This window comes from Ammospiza nelsoni, chromosome 3, assembly GCF_027579445.1.
Source record: "Ammospiza nelsoni isolate bAmmNel1 chromosome 3, bAmmNel1.pri, whole genome shotgun sequence".
NCBI classification, from domain to species: Eukaryota; Metazoa; Chordata; class Aves; order Passeriformes; family Passerellidae; genus Ammospiza; species Ammospiza nelsoni.
In genome coordinates this window covers 115,462,986-115,478,301 of record NC_080635.1, presented here as the reverse complement: position 1 = coordinate 115,478,301, position 15,316 = coordinate 115,462,986, and the positions used below count along the sequence as shown (strand labels likewise).

Below are 15,316 nucleotides of genomic sequence, written 5' to 3'. Positions count from 1 at the left end.
ACCGCTGGCCCCTTTCTAAAGCATTCCACTGCAGTCCTAAAACTCTGCCTTTTCAGAGGGTGTTTCCTCTGACCCTGACCATAATCTTGAAAATATGCTAAAGAATCATAGAATGGGTTGGCAAAAGCCCCAACAATACCCTGAAAAGTCCCTTCCAAAATCTTCTAAATACCTTTAAAAGTCCTAGACAAAAAAACTCAAAAAGACGTGCTCGTCTCCGAATTCCACCTCTTGCTGTCTAGCCCACAGACATCACCCCTACCTTTTTGCAGTGGGTCTGTTGGTCTCTGAGGGTTCTGTCATTGACCTGGTGTGTGAAGGCTGCTGTCTGGTCTCGCTGTTAGGGTTGCTGTGTTGTGCTGCTGCTCTTGGGGGAAAAGGCTGTTTTTAGGGGGGCTGGTTAGGCTGAGGTTAGGGCTGTCTCGGTCTGACCGCCTGGACCGTGGCCGCTCCGCCGGCCGTGCCGGGGGAGGGAGGGGGGGGGGGGTCCTGCCGTGCGCACCGTGGTCACCGCACGGAGCGGGGTCCCGTCTGTTCTCACTCTGCTCGGCTCCCTCCGCTGCAGCCGGCGTCAGTCCCGGCTTTGTCTCTGCCGGATCAGCCGCCGTGAGCCACGCGGGAGCCATGCACGCTCCAGCTCGGTCTGCACCGGAACGGCCCCTCCGCCGATCCCGGCTGCAGATCCCGCCTCTGGAGGACCGAAACCTGAGCTGTGCCCAGCTCCCCCGTCCCGCCCTGAGCTCCGTTCCCTTGGTAACCACAGCTCCGGCTGCTCAGGGGAACTTTCTAAAGGAATCACCTTCTCGAAACACTACAAGTTCAGTTAAAAGAAAGCCCTCTCCTGCTTCTTCCTAAAAGTACGGGAAGAAACCTATAGAGGATAAAAATCAAAAAAGAATGGGATAAAGGAATTGGTCTATTTCCATTAAAAGAAGCTCCCATAGGAGGGGGCGGACCAGGTAAGCAACACTCAGCCCCCCATGTTCCTTGCTGCGATTTCTGGAGCCATTTGGGACCCTAAAACCAGACTGACTTTACGGTGGTGGCAGCTTGGGTCAGCGAGGCATCCTGCGCAATGCAGAATTTTAGCAGGCTGATGGCTACGAAGGGCCCCCGGGGCCCTGAACGTGAACACCAGCCCTTTTCTAAGGTAAGCCTGACTCAGCAGCCCAGGTTCCTGATGGGAGATAGCAGGAGACACGTGCCGAGGCAAAAGCAGCTGGAGTTTTCACTGGTGCCAGCTTGGGTCTGGGAGGCACATTTGGCAATGCAGAAATATCAGCAGGCAGCCAGCCACTCCAGGCGAGGCCTCCTGAACACCAATGCCAGCCCTTTCCCAGAAGAAGAAAACTCAGCACCCCAGGTTCCTGATGGGAGATTGCTGGACACATTTGGGGACCCTCAAACCAGCCTGACTCTGCCGTGCTGGCAGCTTGGGTCTGGGAGGCATCCTGCGCAATGCAGAATTTCAGCAGGCAGATGGCTGGCCCCTCTTGGCCAGAGGCTCCTGAACACTAGTGCTGACGCTTTCCCCAGGTAAGCAAAACTCAGCCCCCCAGATTCCTTGTTGCAGATTGCTTGAGTCGGCTGAGGTGGCAGCTTGGGTCTGGGAGGCATCCTCTAACCCAGTAAGAACCAAAAAAAACCCCAACCCTTTCTTCTAAAAAATATTCAAATATATATATCCTTATGTTTTCATATTTACATTCACAATATGCATTATAAATATAAATGTATATTGCTTACTTATACATTTATCTTTATCAATGTCAATTTATAAATAAATTTTTATTCTATATCTACTCCAAGCACTTATTTATCTATTTTATACCTATTTTTACATATTGATTATATATTCCCCTGTCAAGATTTTTACTTCTGTAACACTTATGTTTTATTTTAAATAACATCTGCCTCTACTTAAATAAAAGCCAAAAAAATTCCTTTCCTTTGGAATATATTTACATAGCTTTATATTTTTATTCCTATTTATAATTTATAGTGCCCTATAATGTTATTTATATTCTATATTACAAATCTGCATTTTACTTACTTATGTTTATATTTAAATTTATATTCATAGTTTAGCAATTTCTCTTTATATAATTATTATATATTTCTAACTTACGATTCACATTTTTATAAGACTTATAGTATTTAAAATAAAACTCCTGCCTCTATAAAAACAGAGGACATCCCTTGAGTTAAACAATAGTTAAAATTCTATTCACATCTACCTTTAAAATTTTTATTTATTATATTTATAGATATATATTAGAGAGAATACCTTTTATTATAATAATAGATGTATTATTTTTATATTATGTATTTCTTTTACTTATATTTATTCATATTAGATATTTATAGATATTGGTATATAAATTATATATTTGTATATCTGGATTTCTACTTTTATATTATTTCTATTTATATTATGTATTTAAAAAAACAGCCTACAACCTAAAAAAACCGAAAAAAATCTCCAATTTATTTTAACCTTTTTATATTTACATTCTATGTTTATATATCTTTCTTAATATATATAAATTATACTCCACTCTATATATAATGTTACAATTATATACCATATATTATACTTTTATGTATGTATCTGTTATCTATGTCTACCACTCTAATTTCATATTTATTTTTAAATTTATATTTATTTCTATTTTCATGTGTATGTTAGACCATGTAAGTTCATTAACCCGACACATCAGAACCACAACAATACCGTACCTTTGTCAGCACCTGTACGCAGCCCGCGCTCATCCCATTGCAGCGCATCAAAACAAAACCTATTTCTATTACTAAAGGAACAAACATCCCACAACATTGAACCCTAATAAAAACTCAAATAAACCTAACTGTAAATAAATTTTAAATCCCACTATAAGCAGCCCAAAGCCTCCACACATTCTCATCATAAACTTCCTCCTAAACCAATATCTCAAACACCCACAAACTCAAATACACCTTGAAAATGACACAACTACTAATAAAAACAAACACCCATTAAAAATTAAATCGAACCAACTCACTAGACTCAAAACTGTACAACTGACCCAAAACAGTACTAACAAAAAAAAGCTCTACGTTTATGCACAAATAATAACCGATAATCTGGAAAAGTTATTTGAAAAAATTTTACAAATTAACTAAAAGCATAAAAATAAAAAAAAAATCTAAACTATTAAAATACTACAAAATATCACTAACTAAATTTAAAAAATATTGCCTATAAAAACCCACCATATAAATGCCCCTCTCCCCAACAATAAAACTAAAAACACCTAACGAACCAGAAAGAAATCGGAACTTAGGAACACTAAAACCATAGCGTTCAAGAAGTCACACCACATCCCTTATCATACACCAACTACAAACAACATAAAACAATACAGTGAATTCTTAAAAACCACCTTAAAACCACTACATTGAAAAACATTTCAAAAATGAAAAACTGCATTTAACAAAAGCCATCTAATAAATTCACACCCAAAACTCCAGCAGCCCAGCTGGCCCTACCAAAGCTGTATGTTTATACATAAATTAAACAAAACCAAAATGCCAGTAATACCTATCAGAAGTCTATGAAAGAAACCTCTTGAAATTAATCCTAGCTCAAATACAAACCAACCCATCCAGAAAGTCAGCTTCACCCAAAAAACAACTTACACAGAGTTAATAATACCAAGAAATAAAACAACACACCATATACCACCAATGAATATAATAGTGTAGGAAAAAAAATACTCCACTTTTTTTTTTTTTTTTTTTTTATTTAAACTAACTTATTTTATTAGCTAGAACAGAAGCTTTTGCCAAGACTGTAACAACAACTTCTTTTTCTTCTTCTCCTTCTGAAATATCCCTTCTCACTCCCAAATTCCTCACAACTTCTGAGTTTAAATCCAAGCCAAAAGCAAAATTCGTGCACTTGTGCGTTCGATGCTCCTGCCAGATTCTCTGTTTCCCTCCACATCTTCTTACACTTTCAGTCTTCAGGCTGTCCTGCCGTGATGAGTTTGTCGGAAGAATGGGTAAAGAGAGGATTTCCCTGCCTCCCCCCCAGAGCTGGTTTCCTCAGCCATTTCACTCAATCCCAAACCGGCAATGATGCACGCTCACCTGAAGCAGGGGAATAAATCTCTAAATGTCACTAAATACATAAAATGTACACAAAAATACATAAATGTCACTAAATACATAAAAGCGCATCCCCATTGTTCCAACACTCGGCAGCCCATGCGGCCAAGGTCAGAACTCTCTGCCCCCCGAGGACACGGCAACCAGCAGGGCCCTTTGTCCCTCTCTCCAGCACGGACCTATGAAGCCAGAGAGGAGTTTACAGAGACCGGGAGGCAGCGGGACGGGGCGGGCGCCCGGCCCGACCTTCCAAAGCTGGCGGCAGCGAAGGCGGGGAGCGCCACGGCCCCGCTCCGCCGCCTGCCCGCCGCCCCGGGGCCGCCCCGCCGGGCTTGTCCGGCCCGCGGTCGCTCCCAGCGCCTGGAGCGGGGCGGGCGCGGGCTCGGGAGCTGCCGCCCTGTTCCGACGCCGCTCGCCCGCCCCCGCCCGCTGCCCCGGCCCGCGGAGCGCTGCGACCGCACCTCCGCCGCCCGCCGAAACCGGCCCCGCCCGGCCGCCCCCGCCGCGGCCGTTCTCCTCGGCCATCGCATCCCTTTGCATGACCGAATGTCCTTCACCCGCCCCCCCCATTTACAGACCCTGGGCCGACCGCCGCTGGCTCCAGCGCCCTTCCCTCGCTCGGCAGCCGCGTCCTTGCCCCGCCCCCGGCACTCAGCGGCGAGGGGCAGGGCGCTGGCTCGGGGGGGTGCGATCCCGCTCTGTGGCCACAGGGGGAGGAGATTTATGGGGGCGTGCGATTTCCCCGCCCATTTCGCCGCCATCTTGAGAAGGTCAAAGAACGCCCGCGACATTTGCGACGCGCCCCTCCCAAAATGGCGGCCGAGGAGGACCCTCGGAAGAAATAGGGTTTTACCCAGATGCCTCTCAGCAACCCGCCTAAATATGTTCGCCCACGGCGCCGCTGACCACATAGGCCGTGTCTTATACACTTAAAATGCCACATAAAAATCCATCGGGGCCGCCGTGGCGTCGGTGTTTCATGCAGGCAGCCGATTCGACCGACGCTGGCCCTCGACTTCCCCGCCCTTCTCGCTGCCATGTTAAGAAGGTCAAGGAAAAGTCCGTGACATCCGCGACTCGCCACTCCCAAGATGGCGGCCTCGCGCCTGCCGGTAGCGACAGAGCTGCAGTACCGCGCTCTGCCCACAAGGCGGCAGCACTGCCGCCCGCCCCAGCCGGGGGCGCAGCGCGCCTCGGGGCTGCGGGCAGGCAAGGTGGCAAAAAAGAACAGGGGCGACCCCCGCCAAAAACTGCTCTGAAATAAATGCCAAAAACCTGCCTCTTACCCCACCAGAATCAAACAAGGCCCCTTGCTTTAAAGCCATGTTTAAATAAATTTTTTATTTCCATTTTTCGTATTTATATTCACATGCATAGCTATAGTGGACATTGATGTAGCATGTAATTTATATAACATTATTCTATTTCTATTATTTATATTTACTTATGTTTTGTGCTTTTATAAATATCTTTCCACATTGATTGTATATTTCTATGTCTAAAATTACATTTCTATCATGCTTTCACTATTTAAAATACAAATCCCATCCTAACTAAATAAATACAAAAAAGCTCTATTCTTTTAAACTACATTGAAATATTTTTATATTTATAGCGCTCATGACTACACTCACATTTATATTTGTAGTTTATACTTAAGTATTATATTAATCATTATGTATAACATGTATCCTATTCAAATAAGAGATAAATTATTTTCCTAATTATGTACCATATCTACTGCTACAACTTATTTTTCCTTACATTTTTAATTTTTATATTAACCTTCAGCTATTTATGATCTATTTCTATTCTTAGATTTCTACCTTTATATTATTTGTATTTATAATGTTTATACTAAAACACCTGCTTTTGCCAAATAAAAAAAAAATCCCCTTTATTTTAAACTACTTAAAAAAACCTAGAGTATATCCATCTGGTATAACATATAACAAATGATAGATATGATAGATGTAAAATTGATATAAATATTGTAGTGTATTATAGGAAATAAATAAAAATCAATATGATCCATAACACAAGTAATACTGTATAAATGTTATATTTATGTTATTTTATATTTCAAATAATTTAACATTTCTTTATATATTTGCATATACTTGACAAACATTTCTATATTTATACTTGGGTTGCGATTTTTTTCTGGGTGTTTTCTGGGTCTTTTCTTGCCCTTCTTCGAATTTTTTTCTGGGTTATTTCTTGTCCATCTTGGGGGTTTTTTCTGGGTTTTTTCTTGCCCATCTTCAGACTTTTTTCTGGTTTTCTTCTTGCCCATCTCGGAGTTTTTTTTTTGGGTTTTTTTCTTGCCCATCTTGGGTGATTTTCTGGGGTTTTTCTACGTTTTTTTCTTGCCCATCTGGGATTATTTTCTGGGGTTTTTTTCTCGTTGCTTTCTTGCCCATCCTGGGCTTTTTCTGGGTTTTTTTCTTGTCCATCATGTGGTTTTTTTCTGGTTTTTTCCTGCTCATCTTCGTCTGGTTTTCTGGGTTTTAAGCCAAAATCGGTACATATCATGTCAGTTCATGCAATACAACCCGGCTGGGGATTTTTTATTCTAAATTTAACAAGGAGTCGCAAAACCTGGAAAGCAAAAGTCACACACACAAGGTTAAATCCAGTCAGCATGCACTCACACACGCAGAGACGAGCAGACACAGACAGACACAGCCACGTGCTCTCACACACGCTCACACAATCTTTCCACTTAAATGCTCACTGCGGCCCTTACTCGAGATGCTGAAGAACGTGCTGTGACACATCTTCTGGCTGCCGCTCCTTGAGGTAAAATGGCAGATCCTGGGGAAATCAGCAGCCTCGGGGACCTGTGAGACGACACGAAGGGTCAACGAGTGGCTATCTGACAGCTAGGACTTGTCTCCTCTCTGGACTGATAAATTTTCTACCCAAAATCCAATAGAAGACAGATGTATAGGTACATAGAACATAAGCCACCATAGGCAGATACAATACAAGCCAGGACTTGCAAAAATTCTCTGGAAGATGAATTCTTGCGCCCTATTCCCTTTCAGAAGAAGGAACCTACACAACTACTGCAGTCATCTGAGGAGGTGCATCTGAAAAAAAAGTTAGGACAACAGTCAGACGGTTCAATGATAACTGAAGAGCTCCAGATATCCTGTGTCCATCTACAAATCCCATCTAGAGTCCAACTACACCCCACACTGCACATTACAAATCCCCGGGCCCTCTCCTATTGCACCAGGCTATGCGGCAGGGCAGAGCAGCTCGGGCACAAATGTGTGCTGACAGCCGTGACACAGGATGGACAGGACAGGACAGACAACGGGGACACAACACATACAGAAAATTCTAGGCAAGGAAAATGGCTGCAAGGACTGAGAGAATGCAAAAGGAGATGACCGAGTTCAAACTGATGGTGAGCTGATGAGGCTCAGAGAACCCCGAAGGAAGAAGATGATAACTGAATGATTTCTTCTAAGAACTGCAAAGATGGATGCCTAGGAATCCTACGGTCAGAATCCTCTACCTAACCTCATATTACGCCAAGTCCTAATCCACCAAAATGGATCCAGGTGGGGGCATAGCTGTCCATACAGCCCAGACCAAGACCTGACAAGACATCAGATGCGATGCTTCCAAAGACAGAAGAGAGTCTGACGCCTGTCTGAGCTCCCCAGTCAAAAGTTCTGTGGCCTGGGTGCCAGGCCAGGGAATGCAGAGATCACAGATGCTAACAATGATGCCAAGATTAATGACAGGCACCCCTAAGGTAAAAGACATGGGATACACAAACAACACACAATTCACAACAGACAAGTGACACGAGACACACCGGGACTGCTCTGCCCTGCTGCACACCTCAGCACTGTGATCAAAAGTGAGACTTGGCTTCTATGGGGCCTAAGGGGCCACTTCATTAACACCCCCCCACCTCCAAACTGGACTCAAAACCCCCTCCCTGTAATCCCCAAACCAGCACCGTGCTTTCAGCCCCTCTGTGGGTCACGGCCCTCTACTTATCTCTCATACAGCTGGGGATGCTGGTCCCTGTCAGGTGCAAAGAAAGGCCACCTCATCAGATGGGAAGGTCCTGCTGGCACCGGGCTGGTGTCTCTCAGACAGCTAGATTAAAGAGAACCAAACATCAGGGCCTGATCTTGGCACCGCATTGGCCAAAACCCCACCGCTCTGCTACTCACCGCGCTCCTAAGAAGGCCCGGCACCTCCTGACCCTGACCCTCTGCCACACGTGGAATGCGTCTGCACCTGAAAGAAAGTTAGAACACATGTCAAACATCACCAGGATAACTCACAAGCTGCAAACACCATATGTCAATCTAGGAACAACATCTAGAGCCCAAGTACAGCCCACATTACAAATTTCAACTCCCCAAGGCTTGTCCTATTGCAGCAGGCCATGCGGCAGGGAAGAACAGCTCCGGCAAAAAATGTGTGCACACACCCGTGACACAGAAAGTGACAAACAGGGGGGACATGAAACACGACACATCATGCTTGTGGTGAGGGCCTCGAGGGGAAAAGGCAAAAGGGACCCCAAAGACACACCAGGGAGCACGGCACACCGGACAACAGGACACAGATCGGAGCTGTTCTGCACTGCCCGCCTGAAAGCTGCCATCAAAAGTAGAGCCTCTCCCTTTAGCTGTCCTAAGAGGCCCTTGGAGAAGATTGCTTTCCCCTCTGCTCATTTTTGAATCTGTCCCAAGAACTCCCAATCTGCTACTCCGCCATCTCCAGACCGTGGCCCCCGACTTATCTTTTGGATGATCGGTGAGGGGAATCCACGCTGCACCTGAAATGAGTCTGCCTTGGAGGGCTCTGTGACGGCCTGTGAGCCTCTCGGTCAGCTGCAATAAAGAAAACCAAAACCAAAGTATGAGTCCAGAGTTATGTGGGCCAAATCCCTGCAAGTCAGCTACTTGCCCTCTCCTGAGTGTGCCTGGCTCCTTCAGGCTCCAGCTTCATCCTGATTCCAAGGCTGTGGCCTTTATTAGCAGTGGCACCTGGGTTACAGAAAGACAAAGTTAAATGGCATTCCTCTGAGTGCAGTGGATCACCTTGTATGCTGTAAGCCATGGGAATGCCTCTGCTAGGCTTCTGAACAGCCTTGTGTGGGGGGGCCCTCAAATAAACACCCTTTCTCACCCTGCTGCTTGCAAACCCGCTCCCAAGAAATCCTAAACTGGATACCTGATCACCCTCCCTCTCCCAGTCACCATCCTCAACTCACCTGAAGCCTCAATCTCAAACATCATCCTTGACACTGGGCAGATCCCTCTTGTGACACGACGAATCTGCTGAAAAATTGTTGTGCTTGAGAGCTGAGCAATAACAGCCAATTCTCTCCACTGCTCACCTTGACTGCTGGCATCCAGATGGACTTCCTGAAAAGAAAGACAAAGAACAGAGCTGTAACACAGTCACCATACACACTTCTGCTGCAGAGACAAATGGGGCCTCACCTGCTCGGGGCAATCCCCTCGCCCGGGATGGGGCCCTCTGGCACACATTTAATCCATCTGAATCTGAAAAAAAAGTTAGGACAAGAGTCACACTCTTGTAGGATAACTGATGAGCTCCAGATGCCCTGTGCCCATCCACAGATCCCATCTAGTGTCCAACTACACCCCACATTACACATTCCAAGTCTCCAAGACTTCTCCTATCGCACCAGGCTGTGCAGCACGGCAGAGCAGCCCCATCCCCAAATGTGTGCAGACACCCGTGACACAGGACAGACAGGACAGACAACAACAGGGGACAAAACCGGAAAAGAAATCTCTTGGCAAGGAAAATGGCTGCAAGGACTGAGAGAATGCAAAAGGAGATGAGTGAGCTGAGACCGATGGTGAGCTGATGAGGCTCAGAAAACCCTGGGGGACGAAGATGATAACTGAATGATTAATTCCAAGAACAGCAAAGATGGATGCCTAGGAATCCTACGGTCAAAATCCTCTACCTAACCTCATATTATTACAAGTCCTAATCCACCACAATGGATCCAGGTGGGGCATAGCTGTCCATACAGCTCAGAACTAGACCTGACAAGAAATCTGACTGGATGCTTCCAAAGAGGTAACTTTTGACTGGGGAGCTCAGACAGGTATCAGAAACTCATATATGGCCTGGGTGCCGGGCCAGGGAATGCAGAGATCAGAGATGCTAACAATGATGCCAGGGGTACTGACAGGGCCCTCCAAAGGTAAAAGACATTGGATACACAAACAACACATAATGCACAACAGACAAGTGACACGAGACACACCGGGACTGCTCTGCCCTGCACACCTCAACACTGTGATCAAAAGTGAGACTTGGCTTTTATGAGGCCTAAGGGGCCACCTCATGAACATCCCCCACCGCCAAAGCTGAATCAAAAACTCCACCCAGTATTTCCCGAAACAGCACCATGACTTCATCCCCACTGTGGGTCGTAGCCCTCTACTTATCTCTCATACAGCTGGGGATGCGGGTCTCGGGTGCAAAGAAAGGCCACCTTGTCAAACGGGAAGGTCCTGCTGGCACCGGGCTGGTGTCTCTCAGACAGCTAGAGTAAAGAGAACCAAACATCAGTGCCTGATCTTGGCACCGCATTGGCCAAAAGCCCACCGCTCTGCTACTCACCGCGCTCCTAAGAAGGCCCGGCACCTCCTAACCCTGACCCTCTGCCACACGTGGAATGCATCTGCACCTGAAAGAAAGTTAGAACATATGTCAAACACCACCAGGGTTACTCACAAGCTGCAAACACCTTATGTCAATCTAGGAATAGCATCTAGAGCCCAAGTACAGCCAACATTACAAATTCCCCCTCCCTATAGTTCGTCTTATTGCAGCAGGCCATGCGGCAGGGAAGAACAGCTCTGGCACAAATCTGTGCACACACCCGTGACACAGAAAGTGACAAACAGGGGGACATGAAACACGACACATCATGCTTGTGGTGAGGGTCTCGAGGGGAGAAGGCAAAAGGGACCCCAAAGACACACTAGGGAACACAGCACACCGGACAACAGGATACAGACCGCAGCTGTTCTGCACTGCCCGCCTGAAAGCTGCCATCAAAAGTAGAGCCTCTCCCTTTAGCTGTCCTAAGAGGCCTTTGGAGAAGATTGCTTTCCCCACTGCCAATTTTTAAATCTGGCCAAAGAACTGCCAACCTGATACTCTCTCATCGTCTCATCTCCAGACCGCGGCCCCCGACTTATCTTTTAGATGATCGGTGAGGGGAATCCACGCTGCACCTGAAATGAGTCTGCCTCGGAGGGCTCTGTGATGGCCTGTGAGCCTCTCGGTCAGCTGCAATAAAGAAAACCAAAACCAAAGTATGAGTCCAGAGTTATGTGGGCCAAATCCCACCAAGGCAGCTACTTGCCCTCTCCTGAGTGTGCCTGGCTCCTTCAGGCTCCAGCTTCATCCTGATTCCAAGGCTGTGGCCTTTATAAGGAGTGGCACCTGGGTTAGAGAAAGGCAAAGTTAAATGGCATTCCTCTGTGTGCAGTGGATCACCTTGTGTGCTCTAAGACATGGCAATGCCTCTGCTAGGCTTCTCAGCCTTGTGTGGGGTGCCCTCAAATAAACACCCTTTCTCACCCTGCTGCTTGCAAACCCCCTCCTAAGAACTCCTAAACTGGATACCTGATCACCCTCCCTCTCCCAGGCACCATCCTCAACTCACCTGAAGCCTCAATCTCAAACATCATCCTTGACACTGGGCAGATCCCTCTTGTGACACGATGAATCTGCTGAAAAATTGTTGTGCTTGAGAGCTGAGCAATAACAGCCAATTCTCTCCACTGCTCACCTTGACTGCTGGCATCCAGATTGACATCCTGAAAAGAAAGACAAAGAACAGAGCTGTAACACAGTCACCATACACACTTCTGCTGCAGAGACAAATGGGGCCTCACCGGCTCGGGGCAATCCCCTCACCCGGGATGGGGCCCTCTGGCACACATTTAATCCATCTGAATCTGAAAAATAGTTAGGACAAGAGTCACACTGTGGCAGGATAACTGATGAGCTCCAGATGTCCTGTGTCCATCTACAAATCCCATCTAGAGTCCAACTACACCCCACATTACAAACTCCAAGTCTCCAAGACTTCTCCTATCGCACCAGGCTGTGCAGCACGGCAGAGCAGCCCCATCCCAAAAGTGTGCAGACACCCGTGACACAGGACAGGACGTGACAAACAATAGGCACAAGACACAGACAGAAATCTCTTGGCAAGGAAAATGGCTGCAAGGACTGAGAGAATGCAAAAGGAGATGACCGAGCTGAGACCGATGGTGAGCTGATGAGGCTCAGAGAACTCTGAAGGAAGAAGATGATAACTGAATGATTAATTCCAAGAACAGCAAAGACGGATGCCTAGGAATCCTACAGTCAAAATCCTCTACCTAACCTCGTAATATTACAAGTCCTGATCCACCATAATGGATCCAGGTGGGGCACAGCTGTCCATACAGCTCAGAACAAGACCTGAAAAGACGTCTGACTGGATGCTTCCAAAGAGAGAAGAGAGTCTGATGCCTGTCTGAGCTCGCGAGTCAAAAGCTCTGTGTCCCGGGTGCCAGACCAGGGAATGCAGAGATTACAGATGCTAACAATGATGCCAGGGGTACTGACAGGGCCCTCAAAGGCCTAAGGTAGAAGACAGGAGATACACAAAACAACACACAATGCACAACAGACAAGTGACACGATGCACACGGGGACTGCTCTGCCCTGCACACCTCAGCACTGTGATCAAAAGTGAGACTTGGCTTTCATGGGGCGTAACGAGCCGTTTAATGAACACCCCCCGCTCCAAACTGGACTCAAAAACCCCTCCCAGGAATTCCCAAACCAGCACCATGCCTTCATCCCCACTGTGGGTCGCAGCCCTCTACTTATCTCTCAGACATCTGGGGATGCCAGTCTGTGTCAGGTGCAAAGAAAGGCCACCTCGTCAGCTGGGAAGGTCCTGCTGGCACCGGGCTGGTGTCTCTCAGACAGCTAGATTAAAGAGAACCAAACATCAGGGCCTGATCTTGGCACCGCATTGGCCAAAACCCCACCACTCTGCTACTCACCGCGCTCCTAAGAAGGCCCGGCACCTCCTAACCCTGACCCTCTGCCACACGTGGAATGCATCTGCACCTGAAAGAAAGTTAGAACATATGTCAAACACCACCAGGGTAACTCACAAGCTGCAAACATCTTATGTCAATCTAGGAACAACATCTAGAGCCCAAGTACAGCCCACATTACAAATTCCCCCTCCCTATGGTTCGTCCTACTGCAGGAGGCCATGCGGCAGGGCAGAACAGCTCCGGCAAAAAATGTGTGCACACACCCGTGACACAGAACGTGACAAACAGGGGGGACATGAAACACGACACACCATGCTTGTGGTGAGGGCCTCGAGGGGAAAAGGCAAAAGGGACCCCAAAGACACACTAGGGAACACAGCACACCGGAAAACACGACAGACCGGAGCTGTTCTGCACTGCCCGCCTGAAAGCTGCCATCAAAAGTAGAGCCTCTCCCTTTAGCTGTCCTAAAAGGCCTTTGGAGAAGATTGCTTTCCTCTCTGCTCATTTTTGAATCTGTCCCAAAAACTCCCAACCTGCTACTCCACCATCTCCAGGCTGTGGCCCCCGACTTATCTTTTGGATGATCGGTGAATGGAATCCACGCTGCACCTGAAATGAGTCTGCCTTGGAGGGCTCTGTGATGGCCTGTGAGCCTCTCGGTCAGCTGCAATAAAGAAAACCAAAATCAAAGAGTGAGTCCAGAGTTATGTGGGCCAAATCCCTGCAAGTCAGCTACTTGCCCTCTCCTGAGTGTGCCTGGCTCCTTCAGGCTCCAGCTTCATCCTGATTCCAAGGCTGTGGCCTTTATTAGCAGTGGCACCTGGGTTACAGAAAGACAAAGTTAAATGGCTCTGAGTGCAGTGGATCACCTTGTATGCTGTAAAGCCATGGGAATGCCTCTGCTAGGCTTCTGAACAGCCTTGTGTGGGGGGGCCCTCAAATAAACACCCTTTCTCACCCTGCTGCTTGCAAACCCGCTCCCAAGAAATCCTAAACTGGATACCTGATCACCCTCCCTCTCCCAGGCACCATCCTCAACTCACCTGAAGCCTCAATCTCAAACATCATCCTTGACACTGGGCAGATCCCTCTTGTGACACGATGAATCTGCTGCGAAATTGTTGTGCTTGAGAGCTGAGCAATAACAACCAATTCTCTCCACTGCTCACGTTGACTGCTGGCATCCAGATTTACTTCCTAAAAGAAAGACAAAGAACAGCAGTGTAACAGAGTCAGTTGAGAGGTGTAACAGAGTCTGCTGCAGAGGCAAATGGGGCCTCACCTACTCAGGAGAATCCCCACACCTGGCATGGGGCCCTCTGGCACACATTTAATCCATCTGAACCTGAAAAAAAAGTTAGGACAAGAGTCACACTGTGGCAGGATAACTGATGAGCTCCAGATATGATGTGCCCATCTACAAATCCCATCTAGAGTCCAACTACACCCCACATTACAAACTCCAAGTCCCTGGGACTTCTCCTATCGCACCAGGCTGTGCAGCAGGGCAGAGCAGCTCGGGCACAAATGTGTGCTGAGAGCCGTGACACAGGACAGGACAGACAACGGGGACACAACAGGAACAGAAATCTCTTGGCAAGGAAAACGGCTGCAAGGACTGAGAGAATGCAAAAGGAGATGACCGAGCTGAGACCGATGGTGAGCTGATGAGGCTCAGAGAACCCTGGAGGAAGAAGATGATTACTGAATGATTTATTCCAAGAACAGCAAAGACTGATGCCTAGGAATCCTACAGTCAAAATCCTCTACCTAACCTCGTAATATTACAAGTCCTAATCCACCATAATGGATCCAGGTGGGGCACAGCTGTCCATACAGCTCAGAACAAGACCTGAAAAGACGTCTGACTGGATGCTTCCAAAGAGAGAAGAGAGTCTGATGCTTGTCTGAGCTCCCTAGTCAAAAGTTCTGTGGCCTGGGCGCCAGGCCAAGGAGTGCAGAGATCACAGAGGCTAACAATGATGCCAGGGTTTCTCACAGGCCCCCCTAAGTGAAAGATATGGCATACACAAACAACACATAATGCACAATAGACAAGTGAC

The 15,316-nt window shown here is 47.1% G+C and overlaps 1 long non-coding RNA gene across 1 annotated transcript; it reads right to left on the bottom strand.

The window, feature by feature from the left end:
- Positions 1-3,843: 3,843 nt before the first annotated feature.
- On the bottom strand, positions 3,844-4,849 carry LOC132071606 (uncharacterized). The gene is made up of 2 exons (XR_009418148.1): positions 4,728-4,849; positions 3,844-4,131 (listed from the first exon to the last, which is right to left on the bottom strand). It is a non-coding gene; the product is annotated as an uncharacterized LOC132071606 (long non-coding RNA).
- Between the last annotated feature and the right edge of the window lie 10,467 nt (positions 4,850-15,316).